The sequence below is a fragment of the Tamandua tetradactyla genome, chromosome 1, assembly GCF_023851605.1.
Source record: "Tamandua tetradactyla isolate mTamTet1 chromosome 1, mTamTet1.pri, whole genome shotgun sequence".
In the NCBI taxonomy this organism is placed as follows: domain Eukaryota; kingdom Metazoa; phylum Chordata; class Mammalia; order Pilosa; family Myrmecophagidae; genus Tamandua; species Tamandua tetradactyla.
This window is the reverse complement of record NC_135327.1, coordinates 229,712,618-229,725,352: the sequence shown is the minus strand read 5'-3', so window position 1 is coordinate 229,725,352 and position 12,735 is coordinate 229,712,618. Positions and strand designations below refer to the sequence as shown.

General features: G+C 49.2%; 1 protein-coding gene across 2 annotated transcripts in view; it reads right to left on the bottom strand.

The window, feature by feature from the left end:
• The window catches only part of NEBL (nebulette), a 331,368-nt gene that overhangs the window by 133,646 nt on the left and 184,987 nt on the right, over positions 1–12,735 (bottom strand). The window lies entirely within an intron of this gene.

Here is a 12,735-nt window from a genome sequence, read left to right as displayed (position 1 = left end):
CAGGAGGGGCCGAAGGGGACAGTGACCTCGCGCCCCTACATCCCTTGCCCGTGTCGGCTCCCCCGCCCTGGGTGCATGGCCTGGCTCTGCCCGGAGGCCCAGGAAGCTCTCAGGTGGCCAGGACGGGCAGTGGCCCCTCTCCATAGAGGCCAGTCCCTGGACTGGAAACAGCAATTCCCAAACGCGATCAACTGGGGGCAACTTTTGTCCCCCAAGGGATATTTGGCAACATTGGAGAGGTTTTTGGTTGTCAGGACTGCCAGGCTCCACTGGCTTGGTGGGTGGAGGCCAGGCTGCTGCTAAATCCCCACCATGTGCTGGCCAGGCCCCCAAGAAGGGTGATCCAGCCTAAAATGTCGATCCTAGCAGCTCCGTTCTAGAGTCATTTTTTTTTTTACCTTCTGAGACCACGAAAGCTTTGACACTTTACCGCAACCCTTGGGTTAAGAGTACTAATCCAACAAATATTTACTGAATACTTAGAGCTTGCTACTGGGCATGCAAATAAGTAAATGGTACTGCGCTCCCTCAGAACGCCTCATAAACGAGCTGGAAATGAAAGAGCAAAACCGCCGGGCTCGGTGTACAGCGAGTGCAAATCCAGGCCAGTAGCCGTCCATGCACTCCGGAGCGTTGCTGTCCTTTCTGCTGCCAGCTGAGTCCCAGCCGCCCACCTCACTGCACACCCCATGTGACCTGTTTCTCCCCCCACCCAATGCCTGTAGGGGAAAGGCCCTCTTACCTCTCCCTCGCCCTGGTCCTTGCTGGCCTGGGCAGCACTGGCGCTCCGCCCACATGGGCACGGGGCCTTCTCTCTGTGTGTCTTCTCTTCTTTAGACGCTCGTCTATTCAGGTGGGCCCCACCTTCTCCAGGAGGGTCTCATCCTAGCCTAATTCCACCTGCAGCCCCTCCCCCCCGTTTCCAAGCAAGGTCACTTGCTGAGGTGGGGGGAGTTAGGAGTCCAACATATCTCTTTGTGTGGGAATGCAATTCAACCCTTGATAAAGAGGCAATCATCCCATACGCCCACTAGAGATCCAGAACATTCTAACAGACCCTTCTCTGTTGCGCGGATCGTCACAGCTTTGTCTTCTAAAAATAAAACACAGAAGTGAAAACCTGCGTCTTCATACCAATTACTCAAAAAAGTACTATTTGGGTTTTTGAGAAAAGACAGTATAACTCTGAGCAAGCAATTACTTTCAAATTCACACTAAGACATTCGTAATTTTCTCAGCCCTTCCATTCCCATAAGTAAAAGAGAATAATCCCCTGGCATCTCAGCAGAGAACCTGCTAAGCAGACTTTCACTGCGGCTATGCTGGCTCAGTGGGATGAGGATACCCCGATTTCAGCCCCTGCAGATAGCTGGTGGGCTCTAAATGCCTCGGCAAGGGGGTAGAAAGAAAGAAATCCTTAACACATCTTTAAACTGCAAAACCAATATTTCAAATCCACTCTGTTTACGCTTGGCCCACCAGGAACTGTCAACACAGGGAACTGGAAATGTATCAACAAAAATGTTTACAAATTAAGAGAAACGCTTTGCCATTTGAACCTAATGAACAGACAAACCAAAATTGGAAGAATAAAGGAGATCAAAGAGTGCATCCTTGTCCAGACTGTGACAGACACAGGGTGGGGGTCGGGGGTGGTCAGGACACCAGGTCTCAGCCTCCAGGCAGGGGACACCTTGGTGTCCATGAGAGATGGACCCTGCATGCTGGGCCTCCATCGGGGAATGCGTCCTGTGCCCAGGCAGGGTCCAGGAGCCCAGGGCCACCTGGCACGGCAGGGTCTACAACGGACTTAAAACAAGAACTCACACACGCACACACACACAAACACGCACGCACACACACGGCCAGCCGTCAACACTCTTACGCATCCTAAAGAAGGCAGAGGAAGCCACGCCCTGACGGAGCCAACTTCCTCCTAAGGCCAAACAAAGCATTTCTCATGAGAGTTATTTCACTAATAATAGTATATTCTTGGTACTGGAACTATATCAGACAGATGCCCACTGAGAAAACTGCTACTCATTCTCACTCTGCTTTCCAAAACTCCTACTGCTGATAAAAGAAGCCTCAGTGGATTGCCATTCACACCTAGGAAAAACCCAGTTTAAAAAAATGATTTTATTTGAAAATGATTGTGGTTGTGCTATTTCTCTGCATGCCTTTTCTACTCAAGGAAATTTTGTCAAAAGGACAAAAGTTGAAAACTGGAACCTCAGCAATCACGAACTTTGGGTACTTTTCCTGGGTACAAATGTTGATGCATATGCATATTTATGGTACATGCAGACAGATGCCCTTGCATTGATTTGGACACTTGCATAAATATTAATGTGTACAAATGCTCACATGCCAAAAGCCCATTTATGAAGTATCCAATTGCATAAATCAGGCACATAAGATACTAACTTCATTAACACTCCATAAAAGACAGGCACATGCTTGCATGACAAAAAACAAAAGGCACAATCAACTGGAAGCCAGGTTTTTTTAACCTGTTGGTCATTCTTACAGGGTAAACTAGGCTCTCCACAAACTATTTGAAGAATTTAGATTATTCATAGTTCCCCAACTACTGACTTGCCCCCCTCCTGATCAGAAAATTAATTAAGCCCTTTTTAAGGGGTAAATGTATAAACTGGAACCTTGGATCTCCTAAAGGAAGGGCCAGTTTTTTAAGACACCAAATGCCTCAGAGACTAACTTCTAACCCAAAGAATATGACTCCAAAGTAAACATCACAAAATATCATCAAACTTCCATCTACCTATGCACCATTTTATCGTATGTCTGATTAATTCTCAAGAGTGGTCAGTAAACTTTTAAAAGTTATAAACAGAGAAAAGGGTCAAGCCCTTTTTGTAGATTTAGTAAATCTGGATACAACACAAGTGGTGCCCACTAGGTCTCAAATGGGGCAGGCGACTACAGCTCTGATCTTGGGGAGAAGGAGGGTGAGGAAGTCATTTCCTTAAGGCCATTTGGGGATTCTCAGTTCAGCAGACAACCAGCTGGGTACACTACAAGTTAACCATCTTGAATTTCGTACTTTGTGTGACTGCAGAGATGGACTTGAAAATACCCTTTCTTTTATCTTTGCAAAAAAAGTGTCAGCATTCTACACTTGAATTTTCATGCCCAGTTGACCACATTACTTAACTCTCGCTGTCCTCTCTTGATTGGACGCTAGTCGCGCGTGTGAGCGGGTGAGACTGACGAGACAGCTCTACAGCCAAAATAAAGGGGAGAGAAACAGAGTTCTCAACCTAAAGCGCAACTTCCAAATTCCATTCCTATAAGAGTGCGGTGTGGTGAGCGCACACAGCGCCCAGCCCCGAGGGCCATGCGACTCAATGAGCAGGGGCAGTGCAGGTGCTGACCGTGTGCTCTCCTCCTCCAGACACACGGCGAGGCCACATTTCCTGTCCCTGGCCGCCCAGGGAGCACACAGGACTCTGCTCTGGACTGTGGAAAGAGCACGGACGGGGGATTCTGGACTTTCAGACTCAGACCCCAAAACCGCGCTGAGCTCACTGCTCCCTCGTGGTGCTCAGCCACTCCCCCGTGCAGCTCACTCAGGGCCGGGGGCTCAGGCCACGCTCCCACCCGACCGACCGTGCTCAGCCTTGCGGGGCTGAGATGTGGGGCTGGTTTACTTCAGCAGCTAGCCTGTCCCTGCTACCCCCAGCACATACAATCCACCGATGTCCTATCAACAAGCAGACCCTTAAACATCATCACCGATCTCTGTCGGGCCATCGCAGAGGAGAGGGGCTGGAGCTGTGCTCTCAGGGGAGAGGCGTGTGGGACGAATCCAGAAGGAATGATACACCCACAGCAGTGGAGCAAAGCACCACACGAGGGTATCAACTCATTACAACACTCACTGGCTGCTAACAGCTTCCAGAAACGGCGTCCACTGCTGGGGAGAGAACACAACTGGCCATATTCCCTGAACTCAAGACCGCAGCCGAGCTGGGGTGGGGGCTAGGGGGGGTGAGTTAAACCAATCCGTCCAGACAGCCAGCAGGTAGCAGCAGACCTGTTATAACAGTCGCTCCAACAAAACAGACGTGGGCTTTGCATGTGCCCATAACAAAGATCACAACATCAATTCATTTTGAACCAAAACAGGACAGAGCATTTGAATCTACAAAGACAAGGCTGAACCTGGCAAGGGAAACCCGCGAGCAACACAGGCTTCACCTGGCAGGGGAGGAGGTCACCAGCATCTCCTCACCTGCGCAGGGCTCAGGTGAGGGGCGCGGACTCCCCTGAGAACAGGCCCACCTGGCCACAGTGCCCCGCACCCATGCTGCCTGGATGCCAGGCCCCCAGCGGAGCCCCTCGGGATCTGCCCTAAGGAAGCAGACCCACGGAGTCCCAGAAACACAGGCTATTCCCCGTCCCAGCTTACACCGTCCCGATGTTTTCTGCAATGCTCCAGAGGAGGTTCAGCATCGTCAGGGAATCGCCTAAAAGTTCAGCATCCTGAGCCAAAATCGGGAAGCAATCCATTTGCGAACTTAGAACACGTGCTGTGCCAAGCTGGTGTAATGACAATTTTCTTTTCACTGTGAATACACAAGAATCATTGGGTCACTACACTTACCCTCATTAAAAGCATGAAGTTCTACTTGCGGCAGTGAAAGTTTTATAACAGAGATTAGCTATAGCAGGAAAATTCTGCCATGTATTTAATGAAGATGCAATATACATAGCTGTGAGCAATGGTGATCATCTGGTTTTGGGGAAGTTCAAATAAAATAAAATAAACTTATAAATGGTAATAAACTTTAAGATTGGAAATACTGCTGCTGTTGTATGTAACAAATACAAAAGGAAATGACTCTTTAAAACATTTTCATACCAAGACCACTCCTCAATTTTCAGCTTATCACATAACAAAGCAGTCATTGAGCTCTATGTTAAGTGATTTACTTATAAGAGCTAATATTGAATTCTCATCAAAATCCTGCAAGGTAAATATTTTTATTTCCGTCTTACAGGTATGACATTCAGACTCACTGAAGTGCAGCAATCACTTGGCTGCTTGATTTCCTAGGCTCACAGAGAAAAGCAGGCAGCAGCCCTGGAACCCAAATCTCGTCTGCCTCTGAAATCAGTGCTTTTAGTGCCCAAAGGTCTGGCGAGGCAGAAAGCTAAAAATGATGGAAAGTGGTGGTGGTATGGGTGCAGGCAGAATTCAAACTTGGACCAGCCATTTACTATGTGTGGTAGTTAGATTCAGTTGTCAACTTGGCCAGGTGAAAGCACCTAGTTCTGTTGCTGTGGACATGAGCCAATGGTAGGTGCATCTCATCTGTTGCTAATTACATCCGCAGTCAGCTAGGAGGCGTGTCTGCTGCAATGAGTGACGTTTAACTTAATTGGCTTGTGCTTAAATGAGAGAACGCAATGTAGCACAGGCTAGCAGCTTGGCATTCCTCATCTCAGCACTTGCAGCTCAGCCTGGGCCCTTGGAGATGGAGAAAGAAATCACCCCGGGGAAAGTTGTTGGAACCCAGGGGCCTGGAGAGAAGACCAGCAGAGACCATCCTGTGCCTTTCACGTAAGAAAGAACCTCAGTGGAAAGTTAGCTGCCTTCCCTCTGAAGAACCAACAAAATAAATCCCCTTTTATTAAAAGCCAATCCGTCTCTGGTGTGTTGCATTCCGGCAGCTAGCAAACTAGAACACTATGCCACAGCCTCTCGGGTAAATGTTCCCACTGCATTTTACAGGTAGATCTGACTAGAAGCAAGAATTTAGGGAGTGCTCCAAACTGATGGACAGCTTCTTCTCAAGTCCACAAACACTCCCCAAAGCAGAAAACCAGCTGTCTCTTCCTTGGCAAGCACCCATCGAATCCAAATAAATAATGCAGTGTTTTTGCTGTTTTAAGCTTCCTTAGGATTACTGCTCATTATGGCCTAACTTCTGCCTGTTCTAATCATCCCCTCTTCTGCCCTTCGGAGTGCCCTTGGGTTCCAACAGGGTTCAACGGACTTGCACAACCTCCCACTGCAGGAAGGTCAGGCTGACTTCTTTCAGTGCCATCAACGTTAGTTCCTCTCAAACAGCCTTTCCAAGCACACCGCCACAAGCAGGAAGAAAACCAGACCTCTTATAAAACGCCCCACTTTTCCCCTCATTTCCAAACATCCCATTTGGGGTCCTCAGGAATCATCGCTGCCCCTGTGCTTCCACGGGCGACCTGGAAGGACTTACTCAAAGCATCTGCCAAGGAGAGCAGCCCCGATGCTCGGCCCACCCCTCCTGCAGGACCACTCGCACCCCGACCCTCCCCAGCCAGACTAAACTGCCTTTCTGGGCCCCCCAGTGACACTGTAACACAACTGGAAAAGGCCAGAGGGAAAGGCCAATCATCCTGCCACGTGCCTGGCTCCAAGAGAGCCGAGCCCCGTTCTTAGTTAGCAGTGCCTGTCTCCTGAGGCATGCAGAGGCTTTTCCATCCTGCCTTCACTGATCCTTGCAACTCAAAATAAACATCCAATATTAGCTTCCCATTTGGAAGAGAGGAGAAAAGAGGCCTGGCCGGTGACACGTAGTGTCCCGCAGAAACAGATCATTTTTTAAAACTGCAAGAGCCTTAAGAATTTATCTCCTAATCCACATAACGCAGGAAGTTACTTCTTGTTTCTTAATCACGTTTCCTGCAGCAACACAAAACCAACTTCCTTTGCCTTTACCAGCACCAGTCCTCCGTTCCTTACACAGACAGCCTCTGTGGGTCACAACTATAGTCACACACTCAAGTCTGTACCTCTGCAGCTGACCCAGGGAGGCAACACACACAACCGCCAGGGGCCGCGCCTCTCCTGGACCATTTCTGTCCACGAGGGTCCCAGCCAGCCAGCGTGCAGCTACAATCACTGACTGTTCCGACGAACAAGAGATGGTGAGGTTTCTGAGTCCAAGCCAGGTCCAGCACACTTTGTCATCGGACTTCAAAAAGCTGCCAGCGACAGCAGCAGCAGGACTAGCCAAACCTTCACGAAAACACAACAATAAGTTGAAAAGAACACCCCTGACCGCAGACATTTTGGGGGGCCGAGGCTTTCTCTCCGCTGCTGTACAAGAGAGCGTGTGGCCCTGTGTGCTGCACTCAGTGAACCTACCTGGGCCAGCTCTCCCTCTCCCAGCCTGGGTCTGGAGTGCGAGCACCTAGGCTCCTGCCCCTTGGAGTGCAAGCCTGCCAGTCCCTGTTCTCACACAGCACACAGACCTTTGTTCAGTGTTTGCTCTCCATTCTGAATTAATGCCATAAAACTAAACTTATTGCTTAGGCTTGGCATCACTTATAAGTACAGCAGTGTAAGACATGACTTATTTTATTTTATTCTCCTCAAGCAAGCACAAGTGCTAGAGTTATACCACCCTGGACTGGCCGGCAGCTGCAGGGGCCTGACTGTGAAATCCCTGGTGACACCACAACTGGGTAGCCCACTGCCAATGCTAGACAATGGCCCTGAATGCTAATGCCATCCCCTTACCAAAAAATACCTTTTCGTGACTCTCCAAACCTCAGGATAAAGTTGATATTTCAGGTCTAATCAATCCACAGGGCCACCTCATGCTTGACCCCATGTCTACGCAGTTTCCCTACATTGGAAGTTGTCTGGTTCCCATCTGTTGCAGTTTGCTAAAACTTTGTCTTAGTTTGCAAGCTATAGGAACATAATATACCAGAATGGGAATAACTTTTAAAAAGGGACTTTAATAAGTTACAAGTTTACAGTTCTAAGCCTATAGAAATGTCCAAACTAAGGCATCCAGGGAAAGCTACTTTAATTCAAGGAAGGCTGATGCAGCTGGAACACCTCTGTTAGTTGGGTAGTCATGTGGCTGCATCTGCTACTCCCTTGCTCCTGGGCTCCATTGCTTTCAGCCTCTGTCCCTGTGGGGGCTCCTCACTTTGCTTCTCCAAGGCTGGCCTCCATTTCTTGGCTTCCCTTGGCTCTCTCCAGCTTCCAGCTTGCTTAACATCTCATGGTGGTATCTGCTGGGCTCCAAGCATCTCCAAACATCCATGTGTCTGTTCTCTGAAGCAACTGTTCTCCAAGCATCTATATCTGTTCTCTCTGTCGGCTCTGAGGCTTCTGTTGCTTCTGACTCTCCAAAATGTTTCCTCTTTTAAAGGATTCCAGTAAACTCATCAAGACCCACCTGGAATGGGTAGAGTCACACCTCCACCTAATCAAAAGGTCATGCCCACAACTGGGTATGCCATGTCTCCTGGAGATAATCTAATCAAAAGTTTCCAACCTACAGTATTGAATCAGGACGAAAAGAAGTGTACCCTGACAAGACTGGATCAGGATTAAAACATGGCTTTTCTGGGGACATAACATTTTCAAACTGGGACACCACCCCTCTGCACCTGACCCTGCTCATTCACACGGCAACAAAATTTATCTGAACATTCTTAGTTTATACTGGAACAAAGGTGATGTGGTCTGGTCGTAGAGTCACGGGTGATCCTTTGAGATGTTCTGCACGTCAGTGCGTTCTTGTAAGTATCTATGCTACGATCGCATTGAGGAAAAAGAAACAAGCTGCAGATGAGCTGCCCCTTGGCAACGGTGCCCAAGCCAAACGCCCATGCCAGCCTTGCCTCTGGGCCCTGACTGGAGTCGGCTGGAGGGTTGCCTCTGCCCCTACGTGAGGCCCCCGACGGTGACGTGCGGGCAGGGGACCCCAGAGGCTTTTTGCAGCCTGAGCGGAGTGTATTTTCGTGTATTTCGCCAGCTCACCTCGCACATCCACAGGAGCCCTGGCCCCCTGGAGGGTAAGCTGCCCCACAGCCTCACCTTCCCTTTTGATCTGTGTTGGTTCCATCCATTGCTCTGGGATTGTCTCTTGGCCACGTCCACTTTGTGCCTAATTCATTTTCAGAAGCTCACCTCATGTCACCCCCTCCTGCCAGCCAACTGTGACCCCCACCAAGTCACAGCCGGGGCGGGGGCCACTCTGGGCTCAGGTCTTCTCACCACTTCCCGGGGTGTGGACTCTTCCGGCTGGGCTAAAAGGGCAGAGACTGTGTCCTCGGCTCAACCAGAGCCAGGCACGGAACAGGCCCCTTGGGAAAGGGGTGGGACAGGACGAGTCAGTCCAGCCTGAGGGGAGCAAGCACGACGCCTGAAACCAAGTGTCACTTGGGAAACCCCACTCCAAGCCCCCTTGCTGCCCAGCATGAAGGGCTATCTAGAGGGAAGGTTCTGTGACGAGGGGGTCAAGCCCCAGGGCTGAGGACTGGGGAACTTCAAGACCTGCCCTAATGCACACAGCCCCATGAGCTAAGCACTCCAGGGCACACCTGGCCTATTGCACACAGGCCCCCATCAGCTAAATGTCCACAGCACACAGGTTGGAAGCAGGATTTGCAGGTGTCGCTCCCAAAAGTGAGGATGCAGGGAGAAGCCACCCTGGAAGCACTGAGCCCGCTCGCCCCTGTGAAGGAGGTTGACTGTGGCCATCTCGGGGGTCACTAAGAAAAGCAGACAGCGTGGCAAATGTGGGGACCCGAGCAGGCACCAGGCGAGCCCTGCACAACGCCCCAGCCGAGCCTCCCTGGGGAGCAGCTATCCCCATGGCTCCCACAGGGCTGCTGGGAACAAGCGATGGGCTGCAGGCCCGCGCAGCTCAGGACAGTGGGCAGCGGCAGCAGCCCTTACCTACAGCGGGGCACAGAAGCCGGCCCGCTCCTGCCAACATGCAAAGGGAATCATTCGGCTCCTGCTCTACAGGCAAAGATGTCACCAGGACGAGTGCAGCAATAATTCGCCGCACCTCCAGAGAAGTAGCAAAGCACAGGACAGCCTAACAGCATTGCAACAGTGTCGCTCTCGGCCACCCACAAACCACAGTCCCAGAATTTACACCCACGCCCAGGTGTTGGGGGAACACAGGAAGCGGATGGGAAGACCCCCTCCCAGTCGGCCTGAGTAGGTGCTCGGGACCCCAACCAGGCAAGGGGCACCCAGAACAGAGGAGAGTCCACTGGAATCCCCATACCCCCAGGTCCGCAATCAGAGCGTCCAGAGCACGCCGGCTGCGTTCAGGTTATGTGCACCAACTGTGTTTCAGAGTTTGCTGTGTGGATTTTAGAATTCATTTCAGTTAGGGGGCTGCACCCCAATCTATGCAGAATTTAGAAGCTTTAAGGGTTTAAATCCGACCCTAGAAACAGAAATAGCAATGGAATAGAAGTTGGAAGCAATATAACCATCTTTCCCACTTACTAAATATTTTACAAATTTTCAACCAAGAATGTAATGCTATGGTCAGAATGCAACACGCAACAAGCTCATCGTTTTACTCCAGATAACCCAGCGATGCGGGTTATTTAATTATATGAATAACACTGGAGCCCTTTACATTAATCTCAGAGGTACAAATAAGTATCTTTTCCTCCTGGAAATATCAGGTATATAATGACTCCACCTTCACAACACTTAATAATTTAATATCTCAAATGCCTTATTTGGCAAAAACAAATAAATAAATGTGAACCAAGGTTAGGAAAGTATTTGCATCAGTGCACACGGGTGGGCTGGAAAAACTCAGGGAGGAAGTGAGGGAAACGAGTGGCGCGCAGCCAGCACACAGCTCTCCGTGCTGGAGGAGACAAAGAGCTTCCCAGCAGTGGATAAATTCATTTGGAGAAACTCACTTTACTTCTCCCACAGGGAACTCGCCAGCTAATCTGTGTCGCAACCCGCAGGAGCCTTAATATTCTCAGCAGGCCTGAGACTCAGGCCACACCGCCTCAGCGGTCCGATCTAGCAAAAGGACATGTGGCAGAGAAAGGTCCAGAGCTCGCCGGAGGAGGGGGGAATGGAGGGGGACCCCGCCTGCTGGCTTACCCTCCCGCTACCTCACTACTCAGACACGCATGCCAAGTGGGTGTGAAAATATCCCCGTCCCACGTGCACAGGTGCCCATTTCAAACACAGGTGTGCCCTGCAAGTGCGGCCCGTCTTCTCAGTATTTGGGGCCCCGTCATGAAAATGTTGGAATCTAAAAGTATCACTACAGAGGCAGGGACTGGGAAAGAGAGGGATGAACATTTGCTCTTTTGAATAGCTTTACTCTCAAAAGGTTTCATGAATTTTTAGTGCATGCACACATATTTAAGACGGTGATCTTTTTAACCGTTCCTGAAAGTTGATCACTAGTTTTCCGAAAATGAAACATTCTGACATTTCATATACAATATTATGCTCTGGCTTGATTTTGAATGCTATTTTCTGGGAGCACCTACTAACTCACACAAACTTGAAGACAAAATTTATTGCAGAAACTAGTACTTGTTCTGCAATCAACACTATGAACCACTATTCAAGGAAATGATTCTACCAAGTGCTTTAAAAGCTGTTTAGAATGAGTGATGGCGTGGGTTCAACTCCTTTCCCCCACACACACCTGGGGCAGGTGTTCCCCTGCCATGATCAACACAGCTGGCACGGCGCTGCAGTGAGGAGCTCGGGCACAGGCCAGCGGCAGGCTGCACAGCTCAGAGGCTGTGCCCACCCCCATCCACTGCATCCCATAATATCCTCTGACATCCCCCCAACTGCACCCCTGACAAACTCCCTGGCACAGAGTAAATACTCACAAATGAGTGTTCAATCAGTAGATAGGTTTTCAAAAGTGGTATCTCCTAAAGAATTTTATCTTGGATTTACTGATGTTAAATTAAAGTTATGAACATTTGAAAATATGAAATTGATCTTTTCACAATCTTACCTCACTGCATTTCAGTATTCTCCTCTCTGGCTGTAGCCCAGCACATAAAGATTGCATGTCCCTCACCTTATGTCCATTCTCTCCTCCTCACCTTTACCTGTGCCCACCTTTACCTGTGTCTACCTTCACCTGTGCTCCCCTCTTTTGTGCTGCATCATCTTCGGCCCCATACGCTCACGTTGCCCTAAAGGTGCCCCTTCCCAGCCACGGCAATTATCAGTGGGTTTCTCACTTTTTCTGTAATTTACAGAGCCCGGCGCATGGGATGCTCACAGCAAATGCTTAATGGACAAATACTGTCCTTCTCCAACCTTATTCTTTATATCCAAAGCACCGTGTCCAGAGGACTCAAACATGAACGAGAACTGCTACTTGCACTCAAAGTGCACAAACTAACTGAACCACACAATAAATGTTACATCATTTTGTTTTAGGGGAATCAATTCTCTATCAAAAGTAACATGTTAAAAAGACTAGAATTATTTTTTAAAGTTTTTTTCTTTTTGTTTTTTTTTTCCTAGATTGACATTCTTTTTCAAATTTTGCCAACTGTAGGCAAATTCTAACACTTCAGTAGTTCCAAGTAAGGAATGATGCAAACGTTTAATTCACACCAATTAAAGTTGGCTTTGCTACAGTTAACATGGCCCCAAAAAGAAATCAATCATAGGTACAAACGGAAACGTGTCCATAAGAACATCTGTTCTCAGAAGCAGGTAGGTGGGGGGAGGGGGCGCACCTGGGGGTCTCCACAGCAGCAAAACGCCCTCCAGGTAGAGAGGAAGAGAGCAAGCAGACCTGACAGCCAAGAAAGGAAAGAGCAGAGAAGGGGAGCTCAAGCAAGGAGTAAAAACAGCAATCTCCAGGACATAAGTCTTCTAGGAAAATGAAATGCTGATTAGAGAGTAAATCTGCACATACTGAAAACTAGAAAGAAAAAACAAAG